The sequence below is a fragment of the Lactuca saligna genome, chromosome 8, assembly GCF_052625555.1.
Source record: "Lactuca saligna cultivar CGN05327 chromosome 8, ASM5262555v1, whole genome shotgun sequence".
NCBI lineage: Eukaryota > Viridiplantae > Streptophyta > Magnoliopsida > Asterales > Asteraceae > Lactuca > Lactuca saligna.
In genome coordinates, this window is record NC_136424.1 from 40643 (window position 1) to 59442 (window position 18800).

The window sequence follows — 18800 nt, forward strand, 5'->3', positions numbered from 1 at the left end:
AGGCTCCGGTTCGCCCACGTCGCTCCAATGTTACGACCGAGGATGCGCTCATGCATGACGCATGCGTACGCAGCGCGTACTCTAGTACGCCCCGCGTAACGCAACCTCCCAGACCCCTATAAAAAGGATGCGAGGGTGCCGGCCAAAATTGCTAATTTCCTTCCTTTCTCGCGCCGAAGCTCTGCGTTTCAACCCTCGGAATCATCCCAAAGGCCCGTTTTTCATATCCAAGGTGGGAAGAAAGTTTTACACTCCCGAGACTCCCGAGATTTCCCGAGAATCTCGAGAGATCCGCTTTCTCGAGTAGAAGTTCTGCTCGGTTTTCGTCACGCTTTCTTCAATCAATCAAGTGAGTTCATACCCCTTTCAAACACACTTTAAATACATTTTAAATGCTTTTTTACTCTTTTAGGGGGGAATACAAGTAAACATACGGTTATTATCGTGTATTTTATAAAGTTTCACTTCACTTGTTTTATCGAATAAATCACTTGGAATTCATTACTACTATGGAAAACTCTTGTCATACTTTGCGTGCATTAGACTTATACAAAGTATATAATTATTTCAAAGTACCTTTCATTGTTAAGTCGTTTTATACATTCTAAAAACTTATGATCTTGCTTTGTCAAACATTGTGAAAAAGGATAAACTTTGCATACAAAACTATCACTATAATGCGGACTTAGTTGAGAATCCATGAGACGTGTATATCTTCAAACGTTACTTTTCTTTATTAGAAAGTAATGCTGCAAGTTCTGTCTATAACCAGAGTCTCCCGTTCGGAGAACGTGTCAAATGTGTATAGATCTATACAGGAAGTCATGATCCCGCGCCCTGACTGTTAGCTACAGTCCGTCTTTTGGGGTGACAGTTGTCATAACGCTGCGACGCCTGAAGAACGTCATTACAGGCATATTATGTTTAGTATGGTTATAAAACTCATCGGATATACAATTATTATGGTATTATGCTTTTATGAACGAGTAGCTATTAAAACTATTCTTCATCTAACAAATGCGATCTTCGTATAGCTTTATTATATAAAACTATGACACAACTTTTGAGAACGTCGGTTTCTTGCGATTTTCGGTCTTAGAGACTGCCATTTATGTTAGGAAAATAAGGGTTTTTCCTGCATACAAACCAAACAACTAATAGGAAAATAAGGGATTTTCCTGGTGCAATTATTTACAACTTATAACACGAACATTCATATGCATTTCGTACTTTTATAAGAAAATAAGGGGTTTTCTTGGAAAACACAACAACTCGTATCTCAACCATTAGGGAAAATATGGGATTTTCTGGATCTAATACATTCACTTTCAACACAACAAATCACAACTCTTTACATTTGAAATGCTGCGTTTTCTGGAAAACATACACCCATTTTGGAATGGCATCCAATTTTTCTAAACTACTTATGAACTCACCAACTTAATTGTTGACACTTTTTCTTTGAATTAACTTGTATTCTCAGGGAACCGCTAAGCAGGTTTGGGAATCAACTTTTGGGATTAACGCGCTGGCGTTAATTACTTCTTTTGAATGATGTTTATGTATTTATCTTTTGAACATGTAATGAATACAATTATGTAAACATCTTGGAAACTTTAATATATATGGTGGTGTGTACTTTCCTTTCTATGAACTGTTATGATACTGAATATGACGTCCTCCGCCCCCGAACGTTTCCGCCATTCTTGTTTGGGGGTGTGACATATTGGTATCAGAGCATTGTTTATAGTGAATTAAGTATATCAAAACCATTTTTGGTATACAACTATAAACGCAACTGGGCAAAAACACTCTGAGTAAGAGTCATACTTTTAAAATTAAATTTATTTAGTTTTTGTAAAGTAGGCATGCATTCATTTCATATTAATAACATGGTTAGTATCATAACTAAAACAATATAGAAGTATTATATATAAGTTGTGCAGTGCAGGTATGCCTTGGGACATGTAATCGGAACTGGGATGAATGTAGCCTGATCAACTATATTTGTCCAAGGGCCGACTAACGTATGCCAAGGAGTGCCTGTAATGGACAACAAATTTAAAACTTACCAAAAGCATATCGTTAAACAATACTAAGGGAGTATTCGAGTTCCTTCAACCCTTAAACTTAAGAGTAAACTCCACGTGCTTTAGCTTATAGTCGATTCTTAACCCTATTCTCGTACAGACTCAATGGCAGGATTCCATCACCCCAATGACCCCTACTACCCCAACCAAGGTAATGGAGAAGGGATAGAGAATGATCCTGAGGAAGGAATGCAAGAAGAATCAGACTCAGATCCAGAGAACAATAACCTACCCTTAACGGCTCCAATTCAAAATCCTAATCCTCGACCGGAATTTCATGGCTCGACGCCCCTTTGGACAACTAACCTGAATAGGTTGAGCCGCGAATAGGATCAACCCCTTCCATTCAACGGAGACCGAAGCTTCTACAACCTAAGCGAGGGGGGCTCAGCAGACAGAGCCCTTCCTATATTGGTTCGTCGGATTTCTCACATTGATGAACAAGGACGGATGACCATCCATCGAACTGAGGAAAATGATGCGAACACTGGAGTCAACACAGTTCACATCCGACAGTTAGGATTAGCTCACGAGAGAATCGTAAATCGAAATGAAGCGTTGCAGAGAGAGCTAGCGGCAACTCAAACCGAAGTGATAGAACTTCGGGCACGGCAGGCAAGACATGAACAACGTATGCTCGAGATGGAGCGTTAGTTGGTAGAATCTAAGACCCATGTAGCCAGCTCACGTAACAAATAATACTTGTCTGACTTTCAAAATTTTGTCATAGCATAAGACCTCGGATAAAGTCCTTACTTTTCTTAACCTCGTAATCGGAGACCTTTAGATAGGTCAAATTTTCCTAACTACAAAATGTAATGCACCATTTTTTATAATATGATGTATTTCCTTTATTAAACCCTTTGCATACCTCTCCAATTCATGAGTTTATCTACTCTCCTTATAAGTCGAACTCAAAACCCTATTCAGGGGTAAACCAAACTTCTGATATAACAAAACACTATTGCGCGACTTTCGAATCATTAAAACTTATAGTTCTTCTTGTTATTTCCTTATCAGAATCATGTCGCCAAAGAAAAACGATCAACCCATCAACCAAACACCAACTCTTCAGATTGATGCAGCTACCTTTCAAGCTGCAGTCTCGGCTGCCGTATCAGCTGTTCTGACCCACCTTAACGCTAACAGCGCGAATGTTAGCGGGATTGTTAACAATAACTCCAATCCAAGTAACAATCAAATACCTCAACGGGCAACAAATTACCACAAAACCCCGAATCCCAAGCCCAAGAATAACAAACGAAAGCTCTGGGCTAAAGCTAAAGGAAAATCACCCCAAGGGACGAGCAAAAGACGACAACATGTGGCAACCTTCGCAGCCACGACATCTGTACATCCTACTACCATCCCTTATGGTATCCCAATTGTCCCTAAACCAGCTAGGCAGTATGCTGGAAACCTACCGGAATGCAATAAGTGCGGCTTCCATCATCTAGGTAGTTGTCGTCCGTTACACTGCTTTAAATGCAACAAGAACGGACATACTACCAATTGCTGCTGGACTCGGACCCAACACATTACCTCAAACACCAATGTCGAAATCTCTCGAATATGCCATCTATGCGGTGTAATGGGACACTTCAAGAGGGACTGTCCAACAGAGAAGGACGACGGCGAATCCGGAGGAGTTTGACCTCAGAATGGAAAGAAGCAACGAAAGAACCTACTATAGTATATGTTCACTTCCAATCGTCAGTATTATGTATGTCTTTTTAAAACATGTTTAAAACTAGTGCAACTAGAGTCTTATCTCTTGTGGGATCCCGTCGGTATAGGGATGCTCGTACCGCGTATACTTACCTTTTGTAGTATACCTTATTCGCAGCAATAGTCTTATAGTAGTCTAAAGTGTTGTAACTCTGTTGATGGTTGCACGGTTATGTTTTGTCTGTAAACATCTTACGTTCAAATCTAATGTCTTTAAGTTTCCTTATGATTCTGACATTATCATATGACTTGATTCAATTTGATCCTCACAAAAACAGCTTCATACGTACATCCCTCCCTCCGAAATTCTCTTTCTAGCAAAGCCGTCATTCCAGAATACCAAAGTACTCGTGCATAGAGCACTTATTGTTTCTCATCCTTTCCGAAGAAAAATTCAACAAACCGCCCCGAAGTACCACACGTGTAGTACGTCAAGTTCAATCCAAAGACCCACAGTTTCAAGCCTATTTATATACGGCTCATATACCTGAGACTATGATTGACGAACCTGGTATGGTTTCTACTATTAACTCCAGGACGGAGACTTCCCAAGACTACGAGTGATCGTGCTTCCATGCAAATAAACTTAAAAGCCCAACGCATGCCCTTTCTGTCGATTGGGATAAGGAAGACAGATAGAACAAAAGTACCTATCCTTTTCCCTTAATTCATGAGTAACCATACTCCTACACCCAAAAGGTCGTACAACGGAAACCAGCCTAAGTGCAACCGATGCAACTTTCATCATCATAGACCCTACCGTGAAATGCATTGCGTTAGGTGTAATAGAAAAGGGCACACCATCCGCTACTGCAGAGAACTAGCCCAACCAACTACTCCAGCCACAAATATAGGAGTAGACTGTGCTTGTTATGAGTGCGGAGTAGCGGGACACTTCCGAAGGGACTACCTGGAGTCAAACATCATGAATGCTGGTGGAGGAAGCCGAGTAGTCGCAATGGGCCAAGAGGAGGCTATTGCAGACCCCACGGTTATTCTGGGTACATTTATCCTTGATAACTTAGTTACGTACGTTCCATTTGATAGTAGGGACGCAGAGGAGTTCCGTGAGTCACAAGTTTAAAAAAGAAATCTACTCGAACAAACACCCCAACCATTAAACAAAACTTTCATAGTAGTAATAATGGAGATAGACTAAAAAGCACTGAAAACACACACATAGAATGCACTATTTCACTAACAAACATCTTACAATGAGAAGTACCGACATCAGCATTCGACGTGGATTGGTGTAGCCCTACCTATACCAGTTCCATGTGTTATAAAAGACCCTTTCACCTTAACCATCGACTAACGAAACTCGATCGATTTATAATGTCAAACCCGACACAAACACTAATTGGTTTTGTACTTTCAAAACCCCAAAGTACTCATGTGAGGAATCTTTACAACTTTCCTGTAGTATCCCCCAACAGATCATTTAGAAAAACCACGCTTACAACAAGTCAAATCCAAGCTCAGAAACTAGCATTGAATCCAACCATGAACTTCAAAACATGGCTGCCCTAATTCATCGAGTGAATATGCTAACATTTAGAAGAACATAAATAAATAAACCCAAAAACCGCACGATCCCGATCGGTTGCAGTGATAGGCGGAGAAATGAAGGTCCGCTGAAACACGCACATTAGGATCTAGATTCATAAAGGAACAAGAGGAACAAATGGACCATAAGCACTCACGCCTGCCCGCAAGTATTGGAGTCCCAGTCAAAATGCGAATTTCGGGACGAAATTCTCTCTAACGGAGGGATAATGTAACAATAGCAAAATTCAGGTCAAAATTTAAAATTTTATAAAACCGTAATTAAGTATACTAAGTGGTAGATATTGTAACAAGGTTTTCATACATATAAAGAACACTAAAATCCGAGTTATAACAAAGAAGTTATGACCATTCTAAGTTTCTCGACAAAAACCGGCAATACGAAGTTACGTAAAAACGCAAAGTTTCAACGAAACACTTTTTGACCTTAGGTGTCTAAATGAAAGTCATAGATATCGTCAAACCGTAACCGTACATAAAAAGAACGTCCAAATCTGACTTCGTATGAGGAAGTTGTGATTTTTCTAAGTTACAGATATAGCAGTAGACAACTAAAAACTCGAAATAGAGATCGAGAGACTTTTGGCCAAAACAACCTAAATGAGAACCAAAGGGATCAATAATTCTAGCGCAACGGTAAAAATTCTGACGAAAACGGACGTCGGATGAAGAAGTTATGGAACTTTAACGGACTTTTCCTGTCCCGACCTATTAAAAATATAATATTAAAAATAAAGTCAAAACTAGCCGACGGAGTCTAAACGAAAGTTGTAGATCATAGTCTCACCTTCGCGTGTATATAAAGAACGTCGAAACCGGAGTTCGTATGAGAAAGATATGAATTTTTAAAGTTTGTTAATTAATTTAAATATAAATTAAATTAAAGCCCGGTATTATCCGAAGGAGTCACCGGTCCGATCCCTCGTACGCCCAGCGTACCGTCGTACGCCCAGCGTACTCGGATGCTAGGCTCCGGTTCGCCCACGTCGCTCCAATGTTACGACCGAGGATGCGCTCATGCATGACGCATGCGTACGCAACGCGTACTCTAGTACGCCCCGCGTAACGCAACCTCCCAGACCCCTATAAAAAGGATGCGAGGGTGCCGGCCAAAATTGCTAATTTCCTTCCTTTCTCGCGCCGAAGCTCTGCGTTTCAACCCTCGGAATCATCCCAAAGGCCCGTTTTTCATATCCAAGGTGGGAAGAAAGTTTTACACTCCCGAGACTCCCGAGATTTCCCGAGAATCTCGAGAGATCCGCTTTCTCGAGTAGAAGTTCTGCTCGGTTTTCGTCACGCTTTCTTCAATCAATCAAGTGAGTTCATACCCCTTTCAAACACACTTTAAATACATTTTAATTGCTTTTTTACTCTTTTAGGGGGGAATACAAGTAAACATACGGTTATTATCGTGTATTTTATAAAGTTTCACTTCACTTGTTTTATCGAATAAATCACTTGGAATTCATTACTACTATGGAAAACTCTTGTCATACTTTGCGTGCATTAGACTTATACAAAGTATATAATTATTTCAAAGTACCTTTCATTGTTAAGTCGTTTTATACATTCTAAAAACTTATGATCTTGCTTTGTCAAACATTGTGAAAAAGGATAAACTTTGCATACAAAACTATCACTATAATGCGGACTTAGTTGAGAATCCATGAGACGTGTATATCTTCAAACGTTACTTTTCTTTATTAGAAAGTAATGCTGCAAGTTCTGTCTATAACCAGAGTCTCCCGTTCGGAGAACGTGTCAAATGTGTATAGATCTATACAGGAAGTCATGATCCCGCGCCCTGACTGTTAGCTACAGTCCGTCTTTTGGGGTGACAGTTGTCATAACGCTGCGACGCCTGAAGAACGTCATTACAGGCATATTATGTTTAGTATGGTTATAAAACTCATCGGATATACAATTATTATGGTATTATGCTTTTATGAACGAGTAGCTATTAAAACTATTCTTCATCTAACAAATGCGATCTTCGTATAGCTTTATTATATAAAACTATGACACAACTTTTGAGAACGTCGGTTTCTTGCGATTTTCGGTCTTAGAGACTGCCATTTATGTTAGGAAAATAAGGGTTTTTCCTGCATACAAACCAAACAACTAATAGGAAAATAAGGGATTTTCCTGGTGCAATTATTTACAACTTATAACACGAACATTCATATGCATTTCGTACTTTTATAAGAAAATAAGGGGTTTTCTTGGAAAACACAACAACTCGTATCTCAACCATTAGGGAAAATATGGGATTTTCTGGATCTAATACATTCACTTTCAACACAACAAATCACAACTCTTTACATTTGAAATGCTGCGTTTTCTGGAAAACATACACCCATTTTGGAATGGCATTCAATTTTTCTAAACTACTTATGAACTCACCAACTTAATTGTTGACACTTTTTCTTTGAATTAACTTGTATTCTCAGGGAACCGCTAAGCAGGTTTGGGAATCAACTTTTGGGATTAACGCGCTGGCGTTAATTACTTCTTTTGAATGATGTTTATGTATTTATCTTTTAAACATGTAATGAATACAATTATGTAAACATCTTGGAAACTTTAATATATATGGTGGTGTGTACTTTCCTTTCTATGAACTGTTATGATACTGAATATGACGTCCTCCGCCCCTGAATGTTTCCGCCGTTCTGGTTTGGGGGTGTGACAGTTTCCCTTCTCCTCTTGTAATGTTTTTTTCTTTTAATAAATTTTGCCAAGGGGTTTCCCCCCTTTTATCCAAAAAAAACCCCTAAAACCTAAACCCTAAACCCTAAACCCTAGAACCCTAAACCCTAAACCCTAAACCATTGGTAGAATTTTCCTCTAATAATAGTTTTCACTCGAGCATTAAGATGGCACCTTACCAAGCTTTGTATGGACAAAAGTGTCGTACGCCGTCTTGTTGGCTTGAGGCTGGGGAAAAGCAGTTTATGGGACTGGAGTTGGTTCATCAAACTGCTGAAAAGTTGAAAATAATTAGGGAAAGAATGTTAGCGACTCAGGATCGTCAAAAGAGCTATGCTGACAAAAAGCGAAGACCGATGACTTTTGAAGTTGGGGATTCGGTTTTGCTTAAAGTCTCGCCGTGGAAGGGACTTATAAGATTTGGAAAAAAGGGGAAAATTAAGTCCAAGGTTTATTGGACCGCTTAAAGTTCTTCAGAGGATTGGGAACCAAGCTTACAAGCTCGAACTACTAGAAGAACTGAATGGAATTCATAACACTTTTCATGTGTGTTATTTACGGAAGTTCACGGGGGAAGTTCTCGACATGATTCCACTTTCGGAGTTGAGAATCGATGAGAACAAAAGGTTGATTGAAGAACTAGAGGCAATTGTTGACCAAAAGACTAAGAAGTTGCGATGCAAGATGGTCGAATTAGTGCTTGTCCGATGGAAACACATTTCGATCACATATGAAGGATTGAGCTTAGAAAACGTTCAAATAGATAGATAACAATTTTTCCCTCTAAATACTGGAATCGAAAAGAGTTGCAGGTATAAGAGTTATCAAAGAGAAGTATACCTGCAGCGACAGAGGGGTCAGTGGTGGTAGTTGCTTTGGGACAGTTCCTTTTGAAGTGCCCTGTTTCACCACAATTATAGCAGGCTGGACTGATTCCTGCTCCCGATGATTGGTTCATCGATTTAGCTGGTTTTCTACAGGTTCGAGACAGATGGCCCTTCTTGCCACAGTTGTCGCAGCTCCTTTCGCGACATGGACCAGGGATGCGGTGATGGTAGTTGCACTTACCACACCACGGAAGGGTACCAGTGTATCCACTGGTAGGAGTTTGGGCTGTAGAACCGACAGCTGAGACAGCAACAGGGGCAGTAGTAGCATGGACTGCTACCGTTTGTTGTTTCTTCGAAGACCCTTTCGTACTCGGGGCCTTTCGCTTGTTCCGAGATTTCTTTTTACTTTCACCTCCACTTGTGTCCGACTCGGGAGTGGTAGTTTCCTCATCAGAGTTGTCTTCGTGATCGATCAAGATTTTCGCAAGACATTTAGCACTGTCGTACGTGTCTGGCTTTGCAGCCAAGACATTCCCTTTAGTTGGCTGGGTCAATCCCCAGATGAATCTTTCTATCTTTTTACTCTCCGGGGTAACCATTCCCGGACAGAGTAATGCCAGGTCATCGAATCTTGAAGTATAAGCAGTTATGTTGGAACCCTTCATCTTAAGGTTCCAGAGTTCGTGTTCTAGTTTCTGAATTTCGCCCCGAGGGCAATACTCTACGAGAAGAAGCTCCTTCATAGCTTCCCAACCCATAGCATTTGCTACAGGTAGAGTTAAGGATTTGACTCGGCCGTTCCACCAAGTCAGGGCTTTATCAAGGAAGGTGCAGGCGGCAAACTTGACTTTGTCAGACTCCGAACAGGCACATATTTCAAAGATTGACTCGATTTTCTCGAACCATCAAGTCAGGGAAATGACACCTCCAGTGCCATCAAAGGTTGTGGGTTTCGCGTTCATGAAGTCTTTGTAGGAACCCCTTCTTCGGTGTTCCTGGATGTCTTCTGGATTTTGGGGTTGAGGACCACCTCCGGAGCCACCGGGATTCATTTGAGACATAGCTGCCACCATTGCAGCAGTCAGAACTGTTTGAAGTGATGCGAGATCAAATTGAGGAGAAGGTGGTGGCGGAGGAGGATTATCGTTGTTATTCAAGTTGGGTCTCTTTCTCGGAGGCATCTTGATCTAAAAAGATCAGGAAAGAGAGGATTATAAGTCCTCTGAATTGAATCAAGAGATATGGAACAGGGGATATCTCATCAAGACAGATATAGCATCATATTAAGCGATAAAGCAGGAATGAGTTATCGATACAGAACATTTTATCGCTAGAGGGATGTTCAAGTAACATCGCGTATACGAGGATTTTCTACAAAGGATTGGCTCGAGAAATACTCCCATAGTATTTCATGGTTCGCTGCAGCGATGATTCGTTGTTTGAGATATTAGGTAAGTTTTAGGCATGTTGCGTACCACAGTCACTCCCAAGCACATGTTGGCCGTGTCTCGAATGAATATAGTTGGCTAGGCTATATTGACCCTAGACACGACTACATAACTGCCCAGGTTTAACCGCAGTGTACAACATCCATTTACTTATGTTTTGTTCTACTTGTAGTTATGGATTTCGGCGGTTCGGTATACTTGTATACTTTCGAAAATACTTATAGTTTTGAAGATACTTTTAATTCAGAGCACTGAGGCCCTTTAGTGTTTATAGTTTTATACCATGTAAGGTTTGGTATACTCCGTTCACTATAAACAAGGGCTCTGATACCAATCTGTCACACCCCGAAAACCAAAGGCGGAAACGTCTCCGGGGTTGACTCCAAGTTGAGTATCAAATCCAATGTACATAGTAATCATAGTAAACAAACATTACATTACATATATATGAAAGTTTACATTGTTTCAAAAGTAAAGTTATACAAAATATACATATGCATCATATTAACAAAAGTTGAGGCGAGTCTTCCACGCACTCCGTCTTCATCAAAAGAGATCAACGGGTACCTGTCTAACTTGGACCTGAGAATACAAGCGGTTTGAAAATTAGCATAAAGCTGGTGAGTTCATAAGCGGTTTTGTTTTATGAAAATGTATCGATTTCCTTTAGTTTCCGAAAAGCTTTGTTATCCAAGAAAATCCCATATTTTCTTATGTGAAGTTGGTTTAGTTATCATTCATTACCAATTCGATTACGTGTTGTGTTTTACCCCAGGAAAATCCCATATTTTCTTATGTGAAGTTGGTTTAGTTTCCGAAAAGCTTTGTTATCCAAGAAAATCCCATATTTTCTTATGTGAAGTTGGTTTAGTTATCATTTGTTACCAATTCGATTATGTGTTGTATTTTACCCCTGGAAAATCCCGTATTTTCCTAATTGTAAGATCAGTTGTATATCACAAAGTATAGTTTAACACACAAAACTATATAATGAAAATCTTGGGATCACTATCCCGAAAGAGATATAAGATAGTTTGACACATATGAAAATACAGATTTAAGATCATGGGACTATCATCCCGGATTAGACACGAGATAGTTGATGTATATATAGAAATAAAGATTGAAAAACCATGGGATCACTATCCCGGATAAGATACAGATTTGGAAAACCATGGGATCACTATCCCATATAAGATATAGATACGAAACCATGGGATCACTATCCCGTATAAGATATAGTTAAAGACCATGGGGAAAGACATCCCGCACAAGTTATAGATACAAAACCATGGGATCACTATCCTGTATAAGATATAGTTACAAAACCATGGGATCACTATCCCGTATGAGATATAAATACAAAACCATGGGATCACGATCCCGAAAGAGATATAGATTCTAAATCCAAACTGTGAATAAGCTAATATTAATACATGTTGTGAGTCGGGTAACCATACTAATACGACAACGTGACCTCCTTGACGTTTGTCAGACGTCGAAACGATATCCAGAAATTTGTCACCCCAGGCGTGCCCGCCTAACTGTAGCTAGCAATTAAGGTGTGGGATTGTCAGTCCCGAATAGATCTATTCACAAATTCCGCGCTCTCCCTCCAGGAGACTCTGGTTACACTTTCGGGGAGGATTTACTGATCATCCATAAAGGGTAGTGACTATCTTACAAACTAGTACTAAGCTATTCACAGGTTTCTCATACGATATCGATATACAGAAGATTATGAAACATAGTACAGTAAATATAGATACATACATGAAATTATCTGATAATACATTCAAATGATACGGAGATAAACTGAATCAGACATAGTTTATCTAATAACTTGATATAGATATCAGTATACGATAGAAAGAACAGTAAAGACCCCCAAATTATTCCCATAATAATTTGATTAGTTGATTATTTCCTTAACTAAATTTCATTTAGTTGTATTGATAAGTCATTCCTTATGCTCAGCATAATACATAAGGAGTAAAAGAGTTTACAAGGTTTTCAGATATAGTTTGAAACATATCAATGTTATGATTTGAAAACAGTTATAGTTTGCTTGTATTCCCCCCTGAAAACATTGAAAACAGTGAAAAAGCCGTAGGGGTATGAACTCACCGGACGAGATATGAGACGGTTTGGATGCTAAGAGTTGATCCGGAACTTGTAAACACACAAGGTTCCTAATTATAATGTAAAGATACACATTTATATCTAATTAGGACTTAGATTGATTGTTGGATAGGGACAATTGCTTCAAGTCGCGATAACACTCCGATACAAGTGTTTGGAGGGACCCGGGTGGCGTTTAGGGTCATGAATGATGCAAGGGACTTAGAAAATGAGTTGGGACTTCAAAGGAACACCCCCTTTAGGGAGTTTACGGACAAAACACCCATTCCCCATGAGTTTACGGCCGTAAACTCATGATGGGTGGTTTATGGTGCAATTTGGACTTCAAACACTTAGGGGATAATTTCTAGACTTGGTTTAAGGACTTGAAATGATTGTCAAACATCAAATAGACCCACTTATGGGAGTTTACGGCCTAGCATGGCTTCCTGGCCGTAAACTCCTATTTTCTCATGAAAATGGTGTTAAATGGTTCCAAAACAAATCACATGTGATTAATAGGATTATTCCAAGGCCTAACATGAGTTTGTATGGGATATTTGAGGGTTTTATGGAGTTTACGGCCTATGAGACCCCCTCATGGCCGTAAACTCTTCTATAGGGTGCTACAAGGTGTTTCAAGGCCTGAAACTTGCATGGGAGGACTTCTAAAATTCATCTAAGGGCCTTAGGGGTGTTTGGTTTGCATTCTAACACCATGGATCATGGAGTTTACGGCCCAAGCACATGCCTTGGCCGTAAACTCACATAAGTCCCCCAAAAATCATGTTTCAAGTGTCCAAATGCTAAAACCAATGTTCTATAATTCATATCTAAGCCATACTAGTGATTTGGAAGGGTTTAAGGGCATGAAAACCCTAATTATATGAGTTTACGGCCCAAGAATGATCCTTGGCTGTAAACTCCTTCAAACATCACAAAATTCATGTTTTAATTGTTTAAAGTCCATATCTTGAAGTCTCTTAGCCATATCTAAAGTCCAAATGAGTTTATGAAGGAGTTTAAGGGCTTAAACCCTTCAAAATGGTGTTTACGGCCTAGGCAGCCTCCTGGGCCGTAAACACACATATGTTGTCCTATTTCATGATTAAATGTCGAATTTGGAAGCCAAATATGCTATAGATTAAGGCTAGGAAGGTACCTTAAGGATTTGAGGCCTTAAAATTGAGTTTTGGACCTTTAATCTTTGGATTTAGGAGAGAGGTTAGAGAGAGAGTAGAGAGAGAAGGAAAAAGCTTCAAATGATAGGTTAAACACGTTTATATAGGTCTTAAAACTTGTATGCGGTGGAATTCTACCCGATACCGACGTTAAACGCGGCTTTTGGTCGCACCCGATTAAGTTTCCGTCACCCGACGGGGACATTTTTTAAACTTATGAAAATAATGATTTTGGGCTAATAACATAAGTTCCTGAGTGGTTTAGACACTCATTAAAATAAAATAATCATATAAGTTTGAATAATTAACTCCAAAGAGAAAACGGAACGAATTTGATAACGGCGACCTTTCGGGTAAAGCGGGTTTTGGCGACGAACAAATTTCGGGTTGTTACACGAACCAAGGCGTATGCCCCACGTACTGTGAGGCCTCAGCCCCCTATAAATAGGATGCGAGGGCAGCCGGTTCTTTTGCTATTTTTCTCCCTTCTCTCTCCCGTTTTGCATCGATTTGCGTGCCAGAATTACCCCGAAGCCCCGGTAATATTCCCGAGTCCCGAAGCAAGTCCCGAGATCCCGAAGATCCCGAGAAGTGCGGTTCCCGAGCCGAAGCTCTGCCCGCGAGAAGTTCGATTTTTGTAGAGATCTTCCAGATCTGCTGAGGATTACTACTTCTACGAGCCGTAGTGCTGTCCGATCATCTTCTGATCAAGTGAGTGTGTAGTTACTTTCTTCTAACGCATATTTTATGAAGTATTTTATATGAAATACGTGTTATGTGTATATTTTGTTGTTATGTGTGTGAATGTATATTCACTTTCTTCTATCTTATAGATCTGATTATTTCTCTATGAAATACGTGTTATGTGGGTGTGCCTCATCTGTTATGTGGAAAATGTATTGATTGAGCATGCTATACAGGTTTTGAAACTATGTATAAAAATGTATGTTTTATCTACTAATATGTTGGGTAGAACATGGGTAGATAGTTGGTGTGTAATAAACAGATGAGAGGTCTCGATGTTGTTTTGATCCAGTCATCTAGCGGAATTTAGATGACGACCACGGACTTTTCTAGACAGTCCCGTGGAAGGTTAGCAGGCTCATAACCTGTAGGTGTTAATGAACTTGGGTGTTCATTCGTTGTATTCCATCCCCCTCATGGTTGCCTTATTTGACTTATATTGTTGAGGAACCCCCGAAGCATGTGTTGTCACCCCGATGAAATATTCTTAGACTAGGTCCCTTGTGTTAGTTATTTTAGGGACATAAAGTGAGAATAACGGGAATGGGTAATTGGGTTATTGTTGGTTGATGAAAATTAATTTAATTATTTATTGTGGTTTGAAAACCCTATATGCTCACCAGGATCCCAAGCCTGACCCACTCAGTTTTATTTGTATTACAGGAAGTGGCATGAGGGCGTAAGATGGATGAACCATCAAGTTGTTTTGTTTACAAGTCTGTATATGTATATATTTGTTGATTGACTTGTAATGTTATCATTTATGCTTATTGGTCTGTATCGGAACATGACACCCCGAGTTTTGATTATATAATGAAAATACATTTCTTTTATGAAATGCTTTGGTAAACATTGTTTTATCATGTTTTGTTTTTGGGAACAAATTCCGCAACTCTTTCAAATCAAAAGGATTTACTCTGAAATTATTTTAAAAGCATAAATGAAAATCGGTCTTTTCTGGCCGAGATTTTCGGGATGTCACAATATGCGAAATTCTCGAAGTGCGAATTCTGGATCCAAAGAGTCGAATAATTAGGAAACGTGGTTAGCGAAGAGGGAATCCACGTGGACCCATCCAAAATCAAAGCTATTGAAAACTGGTCAGCACCGAAGACGCCTACAGAAATTCGTTAATTTCTAGGCCTCGCTGGCTACTACCGCAGATTTGTCTAGAACTTCTCTCGGATTGCGAAACCCCTCACCACATTGACTCAGAAAGGCGTGACATTTGATTGGGGAGAGAATTAGGAGAAGGCATTCTAAACCCTGAAGTGAGCCCTATGCACCGCACCAATACTATCCCTCCCCGAAGGGACAGAAGATTTTGTGGTATATTGCGATGCATCAAATCAGGGGCTTGGTTGTGTTCTGATGCAACGAGGTAAGGTCATTGCCAACGACTCAAGACAACTGAAGACACACGAGGTCAACTACACCACGCACGACCTTGAATTAGGAGCGGTTGTGTTCGCCCTAAAGATCTGGAGACATTACCTGTACGGTACAAAGAGCACGATATACACCGACCACAAGAGTCTACAACACATATTCAACCAGAAGGAGATCAATATGAGACAACGACGGTGGGTCGAGCTACTTAATGATTACGAATGCGAAATTCGTTATCATCCGGGTAAAGCCAATGTAGTAGCAGACGCCCTAAGCCGAAAAGAACATTCTGGTCGAAGAGTCAAGTCGTTAATAATGACTATCCATTCGCATCTCTCCGCCCAGATTAAGGAGGCTCAACTCGAAGCGTTGAAGCCTGAAAATATGGCAGGAGAATCCCTACGAGGAATGGATAAAAACTTGGAAGTCAAGGGTGACGGAGCCTTATATCTCATGGACCGAATCTGGACACCGCGACACAGTGGCTTTAGAGACTCGGTCATGAAGGAATCCCACAACACTCGATACTCCGTTCACCCAGGATCAGATAAAATGTATTTGGATCTTAAAAAGTCATACTGGTGGCCTAACATGAAAGCATAGATTGCTACCTTCGTGAGTAAATGCCTTACTTGAACCAAGGTCAAGGTCGAATACCAGAAACCATCAGGTCTTCTACAACAACTGGAGATACCGAAATGGAAGTGGGAGCGGATCACTATGGATTTCATAACTAAGCTACCTAAGACAACGGGTGAGCTTGATACCATATGGGTCATCATCGACAGATTAACCAAGTCCGCACACTTCCTGCCCATCAAAGAAACAGACAAGATGGAGAAAAACACTAGGACATACATTATGGAGATCGTACGACTGCATGGTGTCCTTATATCTATCATCTCCGATAGAGATAGTAGGTTTACTTCGAGATTCTGGCAATCACTGCAAAATGCATTAGGGACGAGGTTGGACATGAGTACACCCTACCATCCGCAGACCGACGGACAAAGTGAGAGGACGATCCAAACCTTGGAAGATATGCTACGAGCCTGTGTGATCGACTTTGGTAAGGCATGGGATACCCACTTACCCCTTGTCGAGTTTTCCTACAACAACAGTTATCACACAAACATTAAGGCAGCCCCATTCGAAGCCCTCTACAACCGGAAATGCAGATCCCCTCTGTGCTGGGATGAGGTGGGTGACACTCAGTTAGCTAAAGGATGCATTCCTGACAGCGCTCTCACGGGTCCGAAGATCATTCGAGAAACGACCGAGAAGATCGTACAAATACGCGAACGACTAAAAGCCGCTAGAGATCGATAGAAAAGCTACGTAGACAAATGAAGAAAACCCTTGGAATTCCAGGTGGAAGACCGAGTTCTTTTGAAAGTCTCTCCCTGGAAAGGCACGGTCTACTTTGGAAAGCATGGAAAGCTGAATCCAAGATACATAGGGCCTTTCGAGATTCTCGCTAGAATCGGCCCCGTAGCTTACAAACTTAACCTACCCCACGAACTCAGTAACATACATCCTACCTTCCACGTCTCAAACTTGAAAAAGTGCCTATCCGACGAGACCCTCGTAATCCCACTAGACAAGATCGAAATCAATGAGAGCCTCAACTTCATGGAAGAACCTATGGAGATTATGGATCAGGAGGTCAAATGAACGAAACTAAGCAGCATCCTAATTGTGAAGGTTCGATGGAACGCCAAACGAGGGTCGGAGTTCACTTAGGAGCGCGAGGATCAAATGAAACTTAAATATCCCCACCTTTTTGCTTGGTTATTTATAATAACATGATTGTTTGAACTCTAATTTCGTGACAAAATTCCCTCTAACGGGGGGATGATGTGACAACCTGAAACTTATTCCATCGCCGTAACCCATTTCCGTTATTAAAAATATATTATTATTATTTTCGTTAAGATTTGGGTTAGACAAATAAATTAACATTTTTATTTTATTTCATAAGGGTTGAAACGAAATAAATACATGTGTAACACCCTCGAATTTAATTATGGGGAAAAAATGTTAGTTTACAACTAAGTCGGGTACGACCATATGCCCCGTTTAACGTCGGTATTGGGTAGATTTCCACCTGGCCACAAACTCAAACTCTATATAAGGGTTGAGTGGTCAACAACTTAAACTTTTTACCACTCTAGTCACTCTCTCTCTACTCTCTCTCTACAAGTGAGTTTTGGCGAAGAAACACCTCATTCAAGCTCCAAATCCGTAAGTAATCATTCCTACCTTGTTGTTTTGCTTTGTATTCATGCAGATTAGGGATTTAATCACCCAAATACCCCCAAAAACTAGATTTTACGGTTGGGGAACACCTCCCAAAACCATAAACTCCCATAAAGGGGTTTTAAGGCCTCAAAATCCCACGAAAACCCTTTTAATGCTTGTCTATGACTCGGAATCTTGCATGCATGAAATTAGAAACCCAAAATCGTGCCTTTAAGGGGGGGTAAACATGAGTTTATGGTCCATGCATATTCATGAACTGTAAACACCGAACAAAGGGGTTTTTTGATGCCCCAAAACCCTCCCAATGATTGGATATTGACCTAGAAACTTGCATAAATGACCTAAGGACCCCAAATCACGAAATGGATGGAATAGCCATGAGTTTACTACCGCAAACTCATGAGTTTACGGTAGTAAACTCCCAAGAACCATTTAAGAACCATAAATACCCCAAAAGGGTGTTTTGATGACCCACCTCCCTATCTAGCATGACTTATGGACTAGGAACTTGCTTGGATGATCTAGGAACCCCAAAATTCAAAGTGGATGGATAAACCATGAGTTTACTACCGTAAACTCATGGGTTTATGGTAGAAAACTCCCCAAAAAGGGTCCAAGGACCATAAACTCCAAAAAGTGGGCAATTCATGCCCTAACCACTTCCTAAACCCTTGAAATCAACCCTAGAACCTTCCTTGGTGGGGCATGAAGCTTAAAAGCACACAAATACAC